Source organism: Gossypium hirsutum, chromosome A10 (assembly GCF_007990345.1).
Source record: "Gossypium hirsutum isolate 1008001.06 chromosome A10, Gossypium_hirsutum_v2.1, whole genome shotgun sequence".
NCBI lineage: Eukaryota > Viridiplantae > Streptophyta > Magnoliopsida > Malvales > Malvaceae > Gossypium > Gossypium hirsutum.
Window position 1 is genome coordinate 36,495,931 of NC_053433.1, and position 6,369 is coordinate 36,502,299.

General features: G+C 37.3%; 1 non-coding gene across 1 annotated transcript; it reads right to left on the bottom strand.

The window, feature by feature from the left end:
- Nucleotides 1-3,127: 3,127 nt before the first annotated feature.
- On the bottom strand, nt 3,128-3,233 carry LOC121209200 (small nucleolar RNA R71). The gene has a single exon (XR_005904317.1). It is a non-coding gene; the product is annotated as a small nucleolar RNA R71 (small nucleolar RNA).
- Between the last annotated feature and the right edge of the window lie 3,136 nt (nt 3,234-6,369).

A 6,369-nucleotide genomic window follows, 5' to 3' on the forward strand; every position in this document is an offset into this window, starting at 1 on the left:
CTCGAATTTGTGGTAATTGTTGAACTCCTAAAGAGTTCTACTCAATAGCCCATATTCCACAGATAGAGTATGGGTAGATTTGGCCATTTGTGAGAAAGGAGATGAGTCTGACTTGGGCACAATGTAAGGTTAAAAGACCTCTTTCATTTGCTGAGGGATCATGTTGCATTGGCTTTGGAAGTTGGAATTTAGAAAAATAGAGGATGAACTAAAGCATAAAGGTTAGGCCAAGGAAAAAAAATTCATCATTCTCAATAGTGGGAGAGGGTTGTGGTTCAGGATTTATGGGGATCGTAGGTAAATCCAATGGTAAAGTTTTTGATGGGATGTCAACAGGTGAAGGAACCGTGTTCTGAATAAGTGAGTTTGTAGTACAGGCAAACTCTATTAGGACTGATGGCATAACAAACAATGATGAGACAGTAGGAGAAGGGACCTTTGGGTCAAGAAATCCCTTCCTAAGTCTATGCCACTTTGGTTGAGGGGGCTCACTCTTCTTAGAAACAGGAGCATCTTCACTTGCTCTAGGCCTCTTTTGGTATTTTTTAGTAACTGGTTTCTTAGAAGAAGTAACTGAAGCACTCTCTTTAGCACGAGATTTCACCAAGATAGCTTTGATATCCATATTCAGTGTCGAGATGATTGAAGTGTGAGATTTTTGATTGAGCCTTGCACTATTAATGTGAGTGTTAGCCTTACTTGAAAAAGAAGAAGTAGGAGGATGAATATTAGGAGTAATAAGCCAACTGAGGGAACAAATCCCATAGAATTCATAAAAATAGAATGGGGGTTCCCCTGTACACCTAGTTAAAATCTATGCCAAGATAGTATTGCCATTTAATGGCCAAGCTTCTAAAGCTGAAGGCACATTGTAGTTTTCAAACCAACTGATGAGGTCAATGGTTCGCTAGCCATTGGGACTTTGATTTCGTGGGCAGTAATGAAAAATGTTTTTGCCCCTAACCAATTCTACCAACTCAAGAATGCATCTCCTGTTTAGACACTTGAATTACTTGTTGGTTGATAAATCATAATTTATATATGTTTTTATCCCATGCTTAGCAAATTTATGGATGGTTTCTCCTTAGATTTGGTGAATTCGATGCTCCTAATTCTTTAATTTCATGTTTTATACTTAGGTGAGCATAGGAGAGTAAAAAGAGCGAGAAACGGGCCGAAAATAGAGAAAATGGACCCACATGTGAAATCAACACGGCCTGGGCTTCCTCACACGGGCGTGTTCCATGGCCATGTCCCTTTGGCAGGATCGAAGCATGACTTACAAGGGTAGACTACACGTCCGTACCTATTCAACAGCCTTGACCATGGGCTAGAGTAATCGCACACGGGCGTGTCACACGGGCGTGTCCTTGCTGAGCCAAAGTATAACCCTATTCGAAAAAGGCCAATTTTGAGGGCTCTTAGGCATTCTAAAGCCTATTTAAACACCTGAGGAGGCACTTAGGAGGGGGACACGGAGTAGGAAGTAGGGAATTACTCAAGGAAAGCCGATTGATCCATTTCAGAAGCCGGATTCATAATTAAGACTGAAGATCTCCCTTCAAGTTCCTTCAGGAGTTTTGGGTTTTTTTATATTTTGTTATCTTTATGCTTTTGAGATGTTTTCTTTCATAAGTATGAACTAAACCCCTTAAATACCTAAGGGGAATGAAACCTAAGACTGATCTTGTTATTATTATCTGAATTGTATGATAAATATTTGACTTGTTCTTAATTATGTGTTCTTAATTCTTGTTTTAATATTCTAGGATATTGATTCGAGTTAATGCTCTTATTCAGAGGAGGAATAGACCCTGTCTAAGAGTAAATTTGTCATAATAAAGCGGAGTTGATTGCACGCCTAGAGACAGGGTGATAAGATTTTGCCGGATTAGGGTGAAACCTAATAAGGGGATCCATAGATCGAGTTAATGTAACACTAGGGCGTTAATTAGAAAGATATTTCAATTAATCAACCTAGGGTTAGACATTATTAGTCTTGAGAGAGATAATAACATAACTTGGAAAATTCTACGGATCAAGTCAAATGAATAAATCGTCTGATTTAGAGTCAAATAACAAGTGAAGTCTAGGTGGATTTTTCCTTAAGTATTGTCTTAATTAATTTAATTTTCTAAAAAGTATTTTCCAAAATTTTCTCTCTGTGCAGTCTTAGTTTAGTAATTAGTTTAGATAACCAAATCCCTTAATTTTTAGGCTAGATAATAGAAAGAAGGTAATTACTAGTACTCTTGGTTCCTTTGGGTTCGACAATCCGGTCTTGCTAAAGCTATACCACTATTCGATAGGTACACTTGCCTTCATCGTGATAATAGTTAGTTTCAAGAACGATTAATTATAAATATTTAAAACCTGTCACGAAAATCACGTATCAAGTTTTTGGCGCCGTTTTCGGGGAACTAGGATATTCGGAACACTCAATTTTTATTACTTTAGCCATTCTACTTTATTTGCAATTTAAATTTTTATTTTCTTTTCTAAGTTTTCTTTTCTAAGTTTTCTTTTCTTCGTTCCTGGCAGGTTTTTATAGTGTATGACTAGAAAAAAACTCGTCGGGACCATTACTGTTTGATAGTGAGATCAATTGCACAGTTTGCAAAAACCGAAGAGAAATAAGGTGAAGCTTACGATACACAGAGGAAGGGAAAGAGGACGATACTTCTACCACAATCGAGGAGATCGCTGAAAACCAAGAAAATCTGCTACCTCCTGCGATTACTGTTAATCAGAATCTTGCTCCGCCCACTATGTATGATTATGCTTAACCTTTTTTAACAGGAACTAAATCGAGCATAGTTAGACCTGTTATAGTTGTAAATACTTTTGAACTGAAACCTAACACAATTTAAATGTACAACAATTTGTTCAGTTTGATGGTTTGCAGACGAAGATCCCAATGCTCACTTGGCAAACTTTTCGAAACTATGTGATACATTTAAAATTAATGGCATTTCTGATGACGCCATTCGCCTTTGGTTATTCCATTTTTCATTGAGAAACAAAGCTAAACAGTGGTTGAATTCGTTACCATAAGGGTCAATCACTACTTGGGAACAAATGACCGAAAAGTTTTTATTAAAATATTTTCCGCCAGCTAAAACGGCTAAATTACTGAATGATATCTCTTCTTTTGTGTAGATGGATTTAGAAACACTCTACGATGCATGGGAGAGATACAAGGACCTCTTGAGAAGATGCCCTCACCATGGGTTACCACTCTGGCTACAGATTCAAACGTTTCATAATGGCCTGAATCCTTCAACTCGATAAATGGTTGATGCAGCCACTGGTGGAACCATCAATAATAAGACACCTGAAGATGCTTATGAATTTATAGAAGAGATGTCACTGAATAATTATCAATGGCAAGTCATGAGGAAAAAGCCAACAAAAGCAGCTGGCGTTTATAACGTTGATTCAGTCACCATGCTCTCTAATCAGGTAAAACTCTTGAATAAGAAAATTGATGATTTTCTTAGTTCTTCACAGGTTTACCCAGTAATGCAGTGCGAAGCAAGTGGAGGTGGATCGAGCAATCCAGATTACCCACCCTATGGCCACAACATGGAGAACGAGCAGTTAAATTACATGGGTAATAATCCTTGATCTCAAAATAATCCTTATAGTAATACTTACAATGCAGGTTGGAGGAGCCACCCAAATTTCTCATGGGGAGGCCAAGGGAATCAGCGACCACCACCACCTCCAGGCTTCCAACAACCACTTACCAACAAGAGAAAAAGCCGAACCTTGAGGAGATGCTAACAAAATTCATCTCAGTGTCAGAAACTTGTTTTTAGAATACCGAGACATCACTTAAAAATCAACAAGCATCGATCCAAGGGCTCAAAACTCAGATAGGTCAACTCACTAAATTGATATCTGAACGACCACAAGGTAGCCTGTCGAGTAACACTGAACCTAACCCAAAAGAGCACGTGAAAGTAGTTACATTAAGGAATGGGAAAGTGTTAGCTGAATCTTAAAAGAAGCCACCACAAGAAGCTGACAGAAAGGAGGTCGAACCCGAAAACAATGACAATCTAATGCCAAAAGAATATAAACCACCAATCCCATACCCACAAAGTTAAAGAAAGACCGCATGGATGCACAATTCGGTAAATTTCTTGAACTTTTTAAACAACTGCATATTAACTTACCTTTTGTTGAAGCTATATCGCAGATGTCTACATATGCAAAATTTTTAAAGAAGCTTCTAACAAATAAAAGGAAGTTTGAAGACTTATCTACAGTGGAACTTAATGAGGAATGCTCAACCATACTCCAAAATAAACTGCCAACCAAACTGAAAGATCCAGGAAGTTTTACTATTCCTTGCTTAATTGGTAGTTTGAATGTTGTTAAAGCACTAGCTGATTTAGGCGCCAGTATTAATTTGATGCCATATAAAATGTTTAAACAACTTGGTTTAGGGGAACCTAAACCCACTAGGATGAGTGTTCAATTAGCTGATAGATCTATTAAATATCCTAGGGGAATTATAGAGGACGTACTTGTAAAAGTAGATAAATTTATATTCCCTGTTGATTTCGTTGTGCTTGATATGGATGAAGATGTTGAAGTGCCTTTAATCATAGGTCGGCCATTTTTAGCTACTGCTAGGGCTGTAATTGATGTGGGTGATGGTAAATTGGTACTTAGAGTAGGTGACGAAGAGATTATTTTTAAAATTTATGATGCCATGAGATTTTCTAGAGAACAGGATGACTCATGTTATTTTATCGACTCTATTGATCATGCTACTCAAGATTCTTTTCAGGAAATCGTACACAAGGACACGGTGGAACTGTGTCTCGCCCAAGGAGAGGGGATGGATGATGATTCTGAAATAGGAACCGAACTAAACTCCAATGAAACCTCTCCAAAACTAGTAGAATATGAGGGAATTAAGGTAAAAGATGAACTTAAGCAAAAACCCTCTATTGACGAACCTCCCAAACTGAAACTTAAACAATTTCTGACTCACTTGGAATATGCATTCCTTGGAAATAATTCCACATTACTGGTTATTATTGCATCCAACTTGGAACCCAAAGAGAAAGAGGAATTACTCCAAGTATTAAGAGAGCATAAAAGGGCCATAGCTTGGAAATTTTTTGACATTAAAGGGATTAGCCCTTCTTTTTGCACCTACAAAATTTTAATGGAAGATGAATATAAACCATGTGTGCAAGCCCAAAGACGACTGAACCCCAACATGAAGGAAGTTGTTAAAGCTGAGGTAATTAAAAATCCTAGATGTTGGAGTTATTTATCCTATTTCTGACAGTTCTTGGGTGAGTCCAGTGCATGTTGTTCCTAAGAAAGGAGGCATGACTGTTGTAACCAATGAGAAGAATGAATTAATCCCAACAAGGACAGTCACAGGTTGGAGAGTGTGCATTGATTATAGGAAGCTAAATGATGCCACGAGAAAAGACCACTTTCCCCTTCTATTCATTGACCAAATGTTGGAAAGATTGTCAGGACACATGTACTACTGCTTTTTAGATGGACTCTCTGGCTATTTCCAAATCCCAATAGCTCTTGAAGATCAAGAAAAAAGTCCATACGGTACATTTTCTTATCGTAGAATGCCTTTTGGATTATGTAATGCTCCTGCTCCTTTTCAGTGTTGCATGATGGCCATTTTTGATGAACTCGTAGAAGACGTCATGGAGGTATTTATGGATTTTTTTTGGTTTTTGGTAAATCTTTCCATCTTTACCTAAAAAATTTAAAACGGGTGTTAATAAGATGTGAGGAAACAAACATTGTGCTTAACTGGGAAAAATGTCACTTTATGGTTCAAGAAGGCATTGTGTTAGGACATAAAATTTCTAGTACAAGGATTGAGGTTGATAAATCTAAAATTGAAACCATTGGAAAACTACCTCCCCCTAATTCAGTTAAAGCTATTAGAAGCTTCTTAGGACATGCTGAGTTTTATAGAAGATTTATTAAAGACTTTTCTAAAATAGCTAAGCCTTTGACTAAATTACTAGAAAAAAGATGTGCCTTTTAATTTTGATCAGGAGTGTTTAGAAGCATTTAATTCTTTAAAGGGTAAACTGACTAAAGCTCCAATTATAATTGCACCTGATTGGAATTCACCTTTTGAAGTAGGTGCAGTTTTGGGACAGTGAAGAGATAAACATTTTCAACCTATCTATTATGCTAGCAGGACTTTGACAGTCGCACAAGAAAACTACACCACCACGGAGAAAGAGCTGCTAGCTGTGGTTTTTGCATTTGATAAATTTCGGCCATATTTAATATTGTCTAAAATTGTCGTTTATACTGACCATTTCACTCTTCACCACCTTTTAACTAAAACTGATGCAAAAT